The 15,828-nt window shown below is 41.2% G+C and overlaps 1 protein-coding gene across 1 annotated transcript in view; it reads left to right on the forward strand.

The window, feature by feature from the left end:
* The first annotated feature begins 11,551 nt into the window (after nt 1-11,551).
* LOC147612585 (uncharacterized) overlaps nt 11,552-15,828 on the forward strand; it is a 114,752-nt gene continuing 110,475 nt past the window's right edge. Inside the window, exon 1 of the mRNA XM_086783193.1 lies at nt 11,552-11,633. The gene's annotated coding sequence lies outside the window, so the exon portion shown is untranslated. The remainder of the gene's footprint in view (nt 11,634-15,828) is intronic.

A 15,828-nucleotide genomic window follows, 5' to 3' on the forward strand; every position in this document is an offset into this window, starting at 1 on the left:
CGAAGGCTGGGGAGGAATCTTACATTCTACCCCACTTAAAAAGTGCGAGATGTCCTCATCTCGCAAGGTAGAGGACAACTCTTTTTCTTAACATCCAATTTTATTTTGGGGTTCCTTATATTCTGGTCAACCCAGCAGAACACTGGGATAAATATCCCTTATATAGAACTCATCATTAATATTCAGATCATATCATTCATATCTTTAACATGATAATGGTCCATTAGACCGAAAAATTTCCTTCTGAACATTCCTCCACGGGAATTTCAGTCAAGCAAGTTCTCAATTTGTCATCCCTTAACTTGATCTACTGATCAAGTGTTAACAGTAACAATTTGACAGCACAACCCACTAATCTCATAGTGATTTGCTGAATTCATTATCATCATTCCAGTTATGAATATCATCACTGGGACTCGTCCCATTCATCCTCATTGTGGTTTTGTTCAGATTTTTATATTTCAACTAATTTCAGAAATCATCATTTTTCAATCAGAATTTTCAATCAGAATCCAATTCAATTCATCAATTCTCAAACAGAATTAAAAATCATATCAACCACATTCGAATTCATCATCTGGATAGCATCAATGCTTATAATTTCAAGTCTTAGATTTACTCGTATATACTGTCAGTAAAGAGCTGCAGTATACTCTCGGTATATACGGGTAGTCGTGGCTCTTGGAATTATAAGGTAAATACCATCATGTCTAGGCCTCAAGCAAGTCAGGGATTCTATATAATTGCGGTACTTCCATCTGAAGACCCAATTACCAAATTACGAATTTCAGTTTGAATATCAAATTGTATGAATTATATCACACAATTACAACCTTTTTGTGCTTCTTGATAAATTTTTGACATATTTGCCTTCTCAGTTGATCTTTATTAACCAAATGCTCTGATACCAACTGTGAGATCCCTGTTCCCACCGCGCAACGGATTCGGGGTACTAGCAGCGGAAGTAGCACTTCTTGCGCGAGGCAGGGTCCCACACTCGGGGCCTCATCCACGGATATCCGGACAAAAGACTAATCCGTCGGTTTTTCCAAAACCAGACCCGGAAAAACTTCCCTTATCCGGAAAGCACGGGCGATTCCACCAGGATAATTTTTACTCTAACGTAGTCAAAACTCTTACTGATCAAACAGATCCGACTGCATCTATAAAGATACTTGGTCAGATCAAGGAAGAAACTTGCACTTGGATCATTGGGATCAACGCTTTTTTCCCCACCAAGGAGGCACAGCCGTTGATTCCTATCCATAGAACAATTACTATCCGGGATTTACTTTATCTATCGTAATAACAGAAATTGAGTCTCGATTTACGGATCCATCAGTCCAGCCTAACCCCATCCGATCCCATGGGTTAGCCAACCGCCCAACCACTGTAGTGATGGGATCCAATTTGGAATTTGGTTAGGTTTTGTCCCGGGTACCAAGGAAAAGAGTTCCAAGGCCCCCTAGCCGGAATTTCATGCAAACATAAAACTAGCCACACCACTTACACACCCAATATGAAAATTGCCTTTTTCTTAGCATCAGCTAACTTTAAAACAATCCTTTAATGAAACCATAGTACCACTGATCACAATCTCCCAAATTATCCAGTTGATTCATAAATTCCCATCATTCCTTCATCAGAGTATCTATGGCATCATTGGCAACTAGAACGCTCACCACCTGTCCACACAGGGGCCGTTTCAATAGTTCCTAGCCCATAATACTCAACAATATAATCACTTATCAAGATGGACTCTCGTTGAAGATCAGCAAGATCAACCAACAGATCCATATAAAAGAGCCATGGACTCATCCGTTGAGGACCAGCAAGGTCAGTCAACCAGATCCATGCTCGGTTCCAGAAAACAACTCTTACTCCTTGTTCCAATATCTTCCTCGACGCACGCGTGGGTATCCTGGGCGACCCAGAGCCCGAGCACCGTATGGTCAGCACCCTCTAGGATCCTTCGCAGGTGACCTAGCGCTTCACTCATAGGCCGCTTCCTTGGTCCCTCATCCACCGTACCGGAAGCTCACCATTTTAATCGAACCGAGGCTGGTCAAGACCTCGGCCGACCTTGCTACGCGAGACGTCCTCCATTGACTCTCCGTCAGCAGTTGCAACTTTATCAGTTAGGTCTCCACGACCTTAATCACAAGACGGTCAAAATGCTTTCCCAGCATTCTTGACATAAAACAGCCATTTACAAACAGCATTTACAAACAGTTTACAAATACAATTTCTATATTAACTCTCATTTTTCCACATTATCCCTCATGCAATCCACATTACTTATTCCACATTTCATTTATATGTGTACTCATCCAATCATATCATTTTCCATCTCTTCACTTCAGATTCCTTCACATCACATATCATATATTCACATCCATATCCACATCCATACATCCACATCCACATCCACATTCACATCCATACATCCACATCTACATGCTTATCTCCATTTTCACATCCTCATTTATACATCCACATCCCATATCCACATTCATACATACACATCCATATCCACATCCATATCCGCATTCATACATACACATCCATATCCACATCCACATGCATACATTCATTATCACGTCCTCATTCATACATCCACATCCACATACATACATACATACATCCACATCCACATCCACATTCTCATTCACATCTATACATCCATATCTACATGCACATTCACATCCATACATCCACATCTATATCCTCATTCACATCCATACATCCACATTCATGCATCCACATCTACATGCCTACATCCATACATACACATCCACATTTACATCCATGCATCCACATCCACATCCTCATTCACATCCATACATCCACATTCATACATCCACATCCACATCCACATTCACATCCATACATCCACATCTACATGCTTATCTCCATTTTCACATCCTCATTTATACATCCACATCCCATATCCACATTCATACATACACATCCATATCCACATCCACATGCATACATACATCCACATCCACATTCCCATTCACATATATACATCCATATCTACATGCACATTCACATCCATACATCCACATCTATATCCTCATTCACATCCATACATCCACATTCATGCATCCACATCTACATGCTTATCTCCATTTTCACATCCTCATTTATACATCCACATCCCATATCCACATTCATACATACACATCCATATCCACATCCACATGCATACATACATCCACATCCACATTCCCATTCACATATATACATCCATATCTACATGCACATTCACATCCATACATCCACATCTATATCCTCATTCACATCCATACATCCACATTCATGCATCCACATCTACATGCTTATCTCCATTTTCACATCCTCATTTATACATCCACATCCCATATCCACATTCATACATACACATCCATATCCACATCCACATGCATACATACATCCACATCCACATTCCCATTCACATATATACATCTTTATCTACATGTACATTCACATCCATACATCCACATCTATATCCTCATTCACATCCATACATCCACATTCATGCATCCACATCTACATGCATACATCCATACATCCACATCCACATTTACATCCATGCATCCACATCTACATCCTCATTCACATCCATACATCCACATTCATACATCCATACATCCACATTCATATATCCACATCCACATCCACATTCACATCCATACATCCACAATCATACATCCACATCCACATCCATACATCCACATTCATACATCCACAAGCATCTTATCATATCTTATCACTTCCCATATCTTTTATGCATACCTCTATGCATGAAATTCAATTATGCATACCTCTATGCATGAAATTCAATTATGCTAAAAGTAACACTTTTATAATAAAATATTCAACTTTTATGCATACCTCTATGCATGAAATCCAATATGATAAAAGTAACACTTTTGATATAAAATTTTTTCCTTTATGCATACTTCTATGCATGAAAATTAAAAATGATAAAAGTAACACTTTTGATATAAAAAAATTATCCTTTATGCATGATATTAAAATTCAATTTCTCCATGATTATAATGAAATTCTTTCAATTAATCTAGGATGATAATTCCTAGAATACGGTAGGAAGTCCTCTTTTTATGCTTTGAATGAAATTATTTTATGCATAATTTTTATAAAAATTTTGCCATAGCTCCGCTGCTATGACTGATAAATCTCAATTTTTTCTAAGGGATAAAGCTTATCATTAAGGAAATAATTAAAATGATCTCTAATTGGATCATTAATCTATAGTGGATTGAATCATCAATATGCATAAACTAAAAGCATAGAAAAAAGCCATTAAATTGGCCTCAAGCATAGCTTAATCTTGGGTTAAGGAAAAGCTTTATGAAAAGCTTGATTTGGATTGAGAACGGGTCATGAGTATGACCATTTCTTGAGTGAGAGAGAGAATTTACATAAAAATCATTAGAATTTAAACATAAATGAAAATTAACTTCAATAGCATTTATTAACTTATGTAACTCTTCACTACTATTCAAACTTCAATAGTATTTAAAAAAAACCATACCAATTAAACTTCTCAAGCTTGAGAGGGGTTGAGAAGAGAGAAACATTGAGAAATTATAGAAAGATCAATATTCACTAATTACCTTACAACTTGCTTGATTCTTTGTTCACGGTAGAAGCCCCCAACCAATCAATTGGTTAAGTATGTTGATGGAGCCACTAATGGGGATTGAGAAGAAAGAGAGAAGCTCCAAAAACTAGTGAATTATTAAATGAATTCACAGTTCTTGGCTTAGGTGGAGTAGAGTAACGATGCATAAACACTAACTATTTTTCAACAAGGGGGAGGCTTCTATTTATAGGAAAAATTGAGCTCCTAACCAAACAAACTGATTCTAGAATTTTCTAAATCAGTTTGGTCAATATTTGACCATTTTTAGGTCAGTTAAGCTAACTTTTTGGAACTAGACTTGAATGAGGAGAGAGGAGAGATGAAATATCTCAACTTTTATGAGTTTAAAACTCATTCAAGCATGTGAAATATGCACCTCCTTTAAAGAACTCCCCTTCCTTACATATGTGTCATAATGGAATCATTTTAATATTGCTCATAGTTTTTTTTTACTAATAAACCTTGTACATTTTCAACTCTTCATCTTATGTGAAATATGCACCTCCTTTAAAGAATTCCCCTTCCTTACATATGTGTCATAATGGAATCATTTTAATATTGCTCATAGTTTTTTACTAATAAACCTTGTACATTTTCAACTCTTCATCTTATGTGAAATATGCACCTCCTTTAAAGAATTCCCCTTCCTTACATATGTGTCATAATGGCATCATTTTAATATTGCTCATAGTTTTTTACTAATAAACCTTGTACATTTTCAACTCTTCATCTTATGTGAGCATTTACTCATTTTTGGATACCCAAAATATCTCATATTTTTAATATTGCTCATAGTTTTTTACTAATAAACCTTGTACATTTTCAACTCTTCACCTTATGTGAGCATTTACTCATTTTTGGGTATCTTCTTTTTTACAAATTTGGATTTATCTCTTCCCTACACATGGATTGATGCTATTGGCCCATAGGAACCTTAATTGGACCATAGTCTAAAGATTTCTGAAAATCTAGACCCTTAGACTAAGGTTCTTTATACCTATTTCCAATTAATTCCAATTGCACATTGAAAAATTCTTTTTGAATTTCTATTTCAGGGAAACTCATCTGAATTATAAGAGATATTTTTCTATCCAAAAATATTCAAAATCTGAATATTCTCTCTCTAGAATATTTTTCTCTCTCTAGGCTAAAACAGATAGAAACAAGGTCTTTATATTTCTGAAGAGGGTTGATTACAGGGGAAGATACTAGACATCAAAAAGGGGTTGGGGGAGGAATCTTACAATTATCACGATCATCTCTTATTTCTTGATCATCGATCACAACATCTTCAATGGCATGTTCGACGTCATCTTCATTGCGGCTTGTTACATCCTCCATATGCTCCATATCAGTGAATGTATTATACATCACTTTGGAACGTGGTGCAATAGGGATGACGTACCACCATTTGATGTCATGCACCATTGGTAGATAGATAACCTACTCAAATACACACAGTACAGTAATTAATTAGCATATCAAAAGTCAAGGGGTACGCGAGCTTAGATATATATGTACATGAAACACATTAGTAAAAAAATGCATACCTGCTCACATTGTTGTGGCAATACGAGCCTATCTTTCTTTGTTTGCCAGAACTTTGTAGAGTCAATATTTACATATCCACTTGCATGGCGTTTTATCGTTGCATCAGGCCCTTTTTCCACCACGTTCATTTGCCATTTGACATCCAAAACATACACAAAGAAGCGACGAAAGTCAAGCCTAAATATGTCTTGGATTATGCCACAATAATCATCCATTTTTCCATTAGCTCCCTCAAAGCTACTAATGACACCGCAATCTTGTGTATTTCTCTTTTCATCAATTCTTTGTGTTCGAAAATGCTTGCCTTCACACCATATAGCATTGAACATAGTGCACTGGACTAAAATAGAAGCAATATTAATATTGTGTAAGCAATGTGAATAAATATTAAAAGCAAATCACTTACAACTAATGCAAAACATTAGTTCTATGTACAATTGACATGCATCCTCGTGCATACTCCCATTCTTCCGCCGTGATATGCAGCCCCTCGTCGCTCTCTGCTCTCTCCATTTCCTCATGCAACCAATCAACATGGATATCATTCGGAAGTGTTGCTAGATGCTTAGGGTACGCCTTCCGAGAGCCATGTTGCCTCCGAAAGAGAGCTCTTTCTGCTTGCCTTTTTGTCTTTGCATCCTCATATCTTGTAACCCATCTGCTCATCACATCACTATTAAGGATACAAGTGAAATTGAGATCATCAATCAATGTTCTGTCAATTACTTTACTCTGTCCTTTTCCTTGAGGCACAATAGAGGTCATCCTCAAGTCCTCTTCATTGCTCCATAGTCGTGGCAAAGAGCTGTCCACCTGACCAAGAAATTTTGAAATATATACAAGAGACTCTTGTATCAACCAACCCTCGGCCATGCTTCCTTCAGGCCTTGCACTTTGCCTCACAAAGTCTTTTAAGGTCTTCATGAAGCGCTCTAGGAAGAACATCCAGCGTGCATGCACAGTACCACATAAAGCAATTTCGTCCACTAAATGCACAATGAGATGTAGTTGACTTGTGAGAATGGTTCGCGGAAAAGTCTCCTCTACCAAACAAACCACCTCCACTGCCATAACACGCGCATCATCCAACATGGCTGGATCAATTGCTTTGGAACTAACATATCTGAAAAATAAATAAATAGTACGTTATACCTCATGCACGTTCATTTTGTAAGGTATAATGAAGGGTGATCTGAGCATGGGTTTTACATACCTCACAAGCTCGCCCATCTTATAAATACATTTTTTCAAACTCTTATTTGCACAATGGTCGATGCTAGTAGGTAGTATGAACTGCGCACATAAGAGCACATTTATGGTTTATGGCATTACAAAATTTAATTTCAACGTACATACAAGACTTGGAAAACACTTACTTGAAGCATCTTGTGCCAATCGTGGGACTTCAACCCATATAGTTGCTCAACGCCTCTTTTCTTAGTGGTTGTAAAGGCTCCCTTCAATGATCTCATGCATCCAGTGGGAGTACGCAAAGTGGTGATGGCCTGCTTTACCTGCTTCTCCTCTTTCTTTGATATAATCCATGGTGCAGGCGGAAGACGAACGTGCCCACCCACCTCTCGTGGCCAAGCTTGACGCATACGTCCTGCGACCCGCAAGTCCTCACGTACGCTAACATTGTCTCGTTTACCAGTAATATGTTCCCAAATACCAGATCCCACATTCTTGAAGATGTGCATGGGATCAAGAAGATGGTTGATCTTAAGATGGGTCCAATATGGCAGCCGGAAAAAAATGGAGTACCTGCACAAGGGATTTCTCTATGTGACCTTTAATCCAATTAGAGACTACACAAAACAAGATTGAAAAAACATCACTATACCTGTTCATGCCATCTGGAGGAAGAATAGTTGTAGACTCCCAAATACGCTTCCAATCTTTTGCACGAAGTGTTTGTGGAGGAATGTTACTCTTACTAGCAACATATTTAGAATGATCTGAGGGGAGAAATCGATGATGATTATCGAATATAGTCTTACACAAACCATCAGCATACACATGTACTAATGAAGGGCCACAAACAGGACATGCATGTTTACCCGATGTTTTCAAACCTGTTAAAATATAAATAAAAGTTAGAATAATAAAGTCAAACCGTCTAATTAATATATATAGCTAATAGCAATAGAGTAGGGAGGTAATTAGAATTCTTACCAGAACAATCGCTGGAAAGTCATGCATTGTCCACATCAACACTGCTTTTAAGTCGAAGTGTCGAGAGGAGGGAGGCCTACTAATGTCCACCACCGCAACACCTCTCCATAGTTCCTCCAACTCATCAATCAGTGGTTCAAGATAAACATCCATATGCTTGACTTTATGTTTCCCTGGAATTAGAAGGGATAACATAAGATGTCCCTTCTTGATCGCCATTGATGGTGGAAGGTTGTAATTCACCAACACAACTGGCCACACGCTGTATGCGGTGCTTTTGAAACCAAATGGATTCACTCCATCCATACCCAGGCCAAGTCTCAAGTTTCTGGGCTCTGTTTTAAAGCTGGGCCACTCATCTTCAATATGCTTCCAAGCAGGAGTGTCTGCGGGAATTCTCCACATGCCATCATCCGATCGATGTGAGGAATGCCATGACATGAGCTCTGCTATGGATTTGCACTTGAACATGTGTTTGATGCGAGGAATTATAGGAAAGTGTCGCAAGACTTCGTGGGGTGCAGGGCTATTGTCGTCCCTTTCCCACTCATCTCTGACAATAGATCCCGAAGCTCCAGCATCATCTCGTCGACGCTTTACGTCCTCTCGTCGCGCGTAGGGTACCATGTTAGGGTGTGGTACTGCATCCTGCTTCAATTTATCAAATTATATGTTACAACTCTATTAATTTAATTTGGATACCATGAGTCATTTGAATACCATCAATTTACATCTACTCACCTCTAAACCTGTTTGATTCCATTCTCCATACATGGAGATGTGATTCAAGGTAATTTGACGTGCTCGTACAATGCATCCTTGACATCGATTGCACATACATTTGATCCGTTGTCCCAACCACACATCGCGATTACGATGACGCATTGTCTCATCTTCCCCAGAACTGCTTGAAGAGGTTGATGACATCCTGTGTACAAACCAGAAAACACAAACTCATTATATATTTTTAATGAAAGCACAATATCGCGTGTATTCACGCGGCTATCTCCTAAAACTTGCGTGTATAAACGTGGCTACTTCCTAAAAAACGCGTGTATTCACGCGGCTAATTTCTGCAAAACGCGTGTATAAACGCAGCTAAAATCCTATACACACGAATATACCTGCGTTCGTAAACGCGAACATAAACGCGGCGGCATATTTAAACTAAAAATAGCCCGCCTTTCCCAAATATAGATTTTGAACTTAGAAATCAACAGTGCATGCGTTTTCGCCTGTTTTCGCCTCTTCCAACAGCAAGGAGGGAGCAGAGAAAGGAGCACACACACGGGAGAAGGAGGGAGCAGAGAAGGAGCAGAGAGGACTCACTTTTTCAGAGGTGAGTCACTTTGTCCTGTGCCTTGTCTCTTTTGTCAAATTTGTTTACTTTGCTCTTTGCTCTTTGGGTTTGTCTTTTTGCACACGATTGGGTTGCTGCATCCTGACAGGGGCGACAATGGCTGGTCCTTTTATAAGGACATTCTGTCTTTGTCGGGGGGTCGGTCTTTTCGAGAAATTTTTTTCGCAGGTCGCGTGTACAAACGCGTGTAGAAGCGCGTGTAACCTGTCTGCAGAGTTTTTTCACGCGCATATACACGCGTTTTTGGCCGGGTGTATACACGCATTTTTTGACGGGTGTATACACGCGTTTCTGCAGACAGAAAACTGCGGCGTTTCAGATTTCATGGTTTGCAGGCAATTGACTTGTGTAATGACAATGTGTGAGTCAAGAGACAGCCCATGATGTACATGATGATGTTTGTTGCAGGTTCTTTATGGATATTCCAGGTTCTTCATCCGATCCATTTGCGTACAGCAATTGGTTGATGGAGATGATGAATCACTTTGGGCGCCAACCTGGTCCGGTTGAGCTTACAGAGTATATGTATGCCCATCCCCCTCCTTCCCTGCCTGGTGTCTATACCCCTACCGCGAGTATCCAGGGCACTCCAGTGCCGTCTATTCCTCCGAGTCCGACGAGACGGCATGCAGCTTCTCCTCTTCCACGTCCACCGAGGAGACATACCTCGTCCCAGACACACTCACGTACACCCTCACAGCCACCATCACGTGCTCCCTCAGAGCCACCGTCACGTCAAGGCTCACAGCCACCGTCACGTAGACAATCCCCCAGTCGTGACTCCACCCGCAGCAGTAGGAAGAGTGGGAGTGGAGGATGCGGCGGGTGCTTTGGTGGGGGAGGTGGGGGAGGTGGGGGAGGTAGTAGGGCACGGGGTGAGAGAGGAGATAAAGGGAGAAGAGTTAGAGGAGACAGTTCGGAAGAGGAGGAGATGAGAGAGATGGAGAGAGTGGTTTGCTATGATGTGACGGATAGGGGCGGGATAGTGATGGATGCGAGGGGGAGGGAGGTAATGGAGTACATGCGTGGGGTAGTATCAAACTCATATAGAAATTGTTTTATTAAATTTAAAGATCAAAATAGCCGATTAGTTGGGGAGGTGATAGAGGCTGTACACAGTCGGTACCCCAATCCCCCACATGCTACATTCTCGGATGTATGGGGAAGGACGCGAATAAGGGAGATCTTAAGTAATAAAAGATCTCACCTTAAAAAACTCACGTACGATGACCGGCTAAATGTAGCTGCGGGTGGCTATCCTGCCGAGAAACCTGCCACTGCGCACAAACGCGAGTGGAAGGAGGCAAAGAAACGAGCAGAGGGTGGCGTGAAGAGCAGGCAGCATGTGGAGGCACGACGGATCCAGATGGAGACCGTTGGATCTTCGCATTTCGGATCTGGCAGCGTCGAGTCATGGGAGGCAGAGTTCGTAAGTATCCTGTCACTTTATTTGATTGTTTACTTAATTCATTGATTCTATGAATTGTTTTAATCTTACAAATTGTGTTGATTATGATACAGCGACGGGTTACGGGGAGGAAGCCCACAACCCACGATACTGCGTATGCTCGCCGGCATAGCAGACGTGACACGTGGGCCATCTTCAGAGCCGAGGGTCGTATTACGGACGCGCAGTTTGAGTTGGCCATGAGACCATACGGTCGACAGGTACTTGAAAATTCGTAACGAATGGTTTTGGTTTATTGAATTGCATATATATATACTTATATACTATATATTACTTGAACAGGCACAAGCTGCTGATGATCCACCGGCCGCCGCTGCAGAGGGTGGACGTGAGCACTACTCCTCGGACATTCTGACCGATGCGAGCTCATCTGAGCATGGGGGGAGCACCGAGTCATCATCTGGGTCTGAGTAGTACTCAGACTTGTAGTATCACATTCCATATTTAGGATGTGATTGTATATATTTTTTTGTAAACTCAAGCCATGGGCTACTTCGAGATATGGACTCCCTTGTATACATGTATGAAATTTTGATAGTAATATTGAATTGATTGATCGATAGTATTACATTCATGTCTGTCTTGAATCATGTAATGACAATGTATGCATTCATGTCGTTCTTGTCTTAATCTCCCTCGTGCATATGTTCTTCGTGGATGGTCTAATGGGATGGTCTAATGCACCAAAAACCCTAAACCAGAGAGTGCTATTGGGTGCTGGAATGCTGGAACAGTATTCAGGCACCAAATAGCACTCTCTGGATTTTTTTTTTTACTCTCTATTCGCGTGTATAAACGCGTCAAAACTGCTAAAACTTGCATGTATCGACGCGGATACCCTGGAAATTACGCGTGTATTAACGCGTATAAACTGGCAATAACGCGTGTATGAGCGCATCTAAATTAAAGAAAGGCGTGTATACACGCAAGTACAAACGCGTCTGGGACATGGTAACTGAACAGGATGCGGCTATACACCCGTGTATAAGCGCGTCTAATATAATAAGAAGCGTGTATAGGGGCGTGTATTAATGCATCTGTGTAAAAAAACGCGACTATACACCCGTGTATACGCGCGTCTGAGAGGTACTTTAGACGCGGTTTTACACGCATGTCTCTGGCCGCGATTATACACGCGCTGATACACGGGCCCGCTACTTTTCTTCACAAGTCATTTTTAGCGGCTAAGAGCGCGGGTATGAGCCCAATCCCTTGTAGTGCACCTATAGACCACTGGCGACCAGGCTCATGCCAGAGATGGGAGATTTGCAGTAGCATTGTAGCCTGGCACGTACGGCATGCTAGATGCAGCGAAGCTATTGAGGGTACCCACACTCCACCTACAGAGTCTATCAGGAGCATTTGGCTCAACATCATACATACCCTTTGCGGTCAGTGGGGGAAGTTGCAGGGTGGTTCTGACCGCATGTGGAAGCGGCGAGAAGCTTTCTTGGGGCTTTGGCGGCCTGGCCCTTTTCTTACTGATAGAGGTGGTGACCCCATCTGGCATTACAGACCACCTGTGTGGTTGTCCCCCCCCCCTCTTGGTGGACTATGTCACTTTTGCCTGCAGGCTGCTAGCCTGCTTTATATATTATTTCTTGAGTTTTGAGGAGTTGCCATTATTGATGATGGAATCCGGATCTTGATTCTTGATGTTGCCAGTTTATTTATGCCAATTGGTCGGTTGGGTGCCCACTGTAACTGGTTTACCCAGATTCTTTAGTTTTAAATTGTAAACATGTTTTAATCTGTAAATGATGCATGTTTAACAGGGAAGGCAACATATTTTTTACATATTATAAACTTATATATAAATTTTGGGGCCTGTATCCCCCCCTTTGTATGAAACGTTTTTGAAACGTCCGGGAATTGAAACAAATGTTTATGAAATGCGTTTTTTCATGAAACGCCTGGCAACTATGTTGCCAGCACCTGTGAGATGCCTAAGAGATCTATCTAATTTCTACCTTTCCATGACCTTTGATCTCCTTTACATAGGGATATGATGGAAAGTCATGTGCAGGTCGGTTTTGCCTTTTTGACCTAATAATTGTGACATAGCGGAAGCCTTCATGCGGTTAATCACAACTCTTAAGCACCTTGTAGGAACCTTAATGCAAAACGCATGAGAGGAGAGAGAAAGAAAGCTGTATTAACGTCTACTAGAGGCCGAACTTGACCTATGAGACAAATCAATGTACAATTGTCAATGTCTTTTGGATGTCCAAAAAAAAAGGGACAAAATGAACATGAAATAAACTATGAAAGTATTGAGCTAGTGGGGGGGTGTGATGGATGGAGCACTACTGCTAGAGGCTTAGTATGCAACCTATATGCGCAGGGTATACAAGAATGCAATGCAGATCTGTCTAGCTCCAACCAGTACCATAATGGGGGTGTAATATGTGATACATAGGCGATGGCGAGGCAAAAATACCTTGGAGCATGATCCCCGGGTGTGAGTGTAAGTGAGAGAGAGAGAGACTGATTTTTAGTATATGTATTATGTACATAGACAAAGGCCATAGGCCTTCCCAAAAGGGCTATTGACTACTTCTATTGTCTATACATGAGCCAACTCCAAGATGGAGAGATGAAATGATGCTACTTCTTGAAAGAATGGGTACTATGCTGTGATAGTAGATACCCACAAAGAAATGCTGCAAGAATTGTACAACATTGTAAGCATAAAGGAGAAAAGAAGATCACTGCTGAATATCACCAGAAAAGGTAGTACATCACGTGGAGCAGCACGAGGGAGGTCTCGTAGATGCTACCTATCACTGCAGAAGCTGAAAAGATAGATGAAAATGAGGCTAAGCCTAGCCACCTTTATATAGGTGGGAGAGGAGCTGGCCGGCCAGTAGCAAATCAGAGGACTTGCCGCAATGCATAAAAAAATCTGAAACGATGCCTAAAAATAGGCAAAAAAATAACAAAAAATATGTAGTGCCTAGATGCACATGCAGGGCTTTAAATGGAGCCAGATACAAACATGAACGTGTATGGGAAAGTCCATTTGGGGATGAAATAATTTCCAACACCTCCTCTTCAGCACCAGATGGGTGGACCAACTCCGGCACGTTGCAAAAAATCCTCCAAAGAGTCTGAAGAAACAACCTCCTCATAAAAGGCACAAAGCTCTCGAAGATATGGTACGTTTGAATACCGAGAACGTCTCCGGAAGAAGCCACGAGAAGATCGAGAAGATATCGAAGACGAAACACCAGGATCAATCTGGAGAGAGAAGCCCTCAGGAGATGGAACCATAGATGGCTTCAAAAAATGTGGCACCTCCTCTGCATTTGCAAGAGGTATTGGGACTGAAGTAGAATCCTCCTCTGATGAAGAAGAAGGAAATGAAACAACCACTAGAACAAACGGATCATCAGTGATAGCTGAATTTGCCAGGTTCGAAGTAGGAACATGTTCCAAGATAGTGGAAGATGCCTCCTTTGAAACATAAGAAGGAGAAGCAACTGCCAGGAGAGAAGCCGCCAAAGTAGGAAGCTCCAGAATATGTGAGGATATCTCAACAAAATCATTCACCTGCTATGTAGAAGAATCACTATCCTCCTCTGAAAGAGAGGAGAGAAAATCTACAATAATAGCATCAGCATGGAACAACACAAGAGAAAGGAAGATACTCATCCAAAGGGATTAGAGGAACTGATAAGGTCTCTGTTAGAAACTCTTGTAAATAATTCTCTTTTGCAGATAGGGCGCTGACTTTTGAATCAGAAGTCTCTTGTGTGACCACCAGGATGAACTCATCCTGCTCTTGTGAAGATGAAAGAACAAGGGGATCATAGACAGCAAGAAAAGCCATCTTAGCATGAGACTTCGTACTCTCCTCTGCTCGCCGGTGAAGTATCTGAGCCATCTGTCGTGGGTGAAGTGTCTGAGCCATTGGAGGAGGACTCTTGCTTGAATGACCAAGTCGGCCACAAAACTCACAAGGATCCTTCATCCTGGAACCCTTGACGATGTTAGAATTGTCAGAATCGTCGTCATCGAAAGATGACCTTGTGGTGACTTTTTGCTTGTTGTTGTTGCCACCACGTCCACCTTGTCAAAGGCGCACGCGCTGAAGCAATAAGAGAGAGCCGAGAGAGTAGACGTTGGCAGATGGAAAACGCAGGTAGGGCGCGAAAGAGAGAGAAAACGCAAGGAGATAGAGAGAGAGAGCTTTCGTATGACCAAAGCAGCACTGAATTATATATTACGTGTCTTTACAATAAGGGGCAAGGGTGCTTAAATAGCCACCCAATGAATTTGCCCGACCCAGTTCACATGTTAAATGAGTAAAAAAATAATACACAAATAACATAAGTAAAGCAGGATCACTTGGGCATTTCACTTGAGGTGCACAAAACTTTAACACCCTCTCTACAGCTCATAGTGAACATAAGTAGGAATACCAAGTCGATGAAGAAGCTACCATGGACACCCCAGCAGTGGCCAACCACTAGGTACACCTCGGATTTGCAACCACCAGCTTGTCACCACCAAAAATGCCATCCTGAGCACCAACTGCCTCAAAGAACATTGAACTGTAGACCACACTATGTCCAAGAATCCCCATTCATGAACAGT

Source organism: Cibotium barometz, chromosome 45 (genome assembly GCF_041138505.1).
Source record: "Cibotium barometz isolate CiBa-2024 chromosome 45, ASM4113850v1, whole genome shotgun sequence".
In the NCBI taxonomy this organism is placed as follows: domain Eukaryota; kingdom Viridiplantae; phylum Streptophyta; class Polypodiopsida; order Cyatheales; family Cibotiaceae; genus Cibotium; species Cibotium barometz.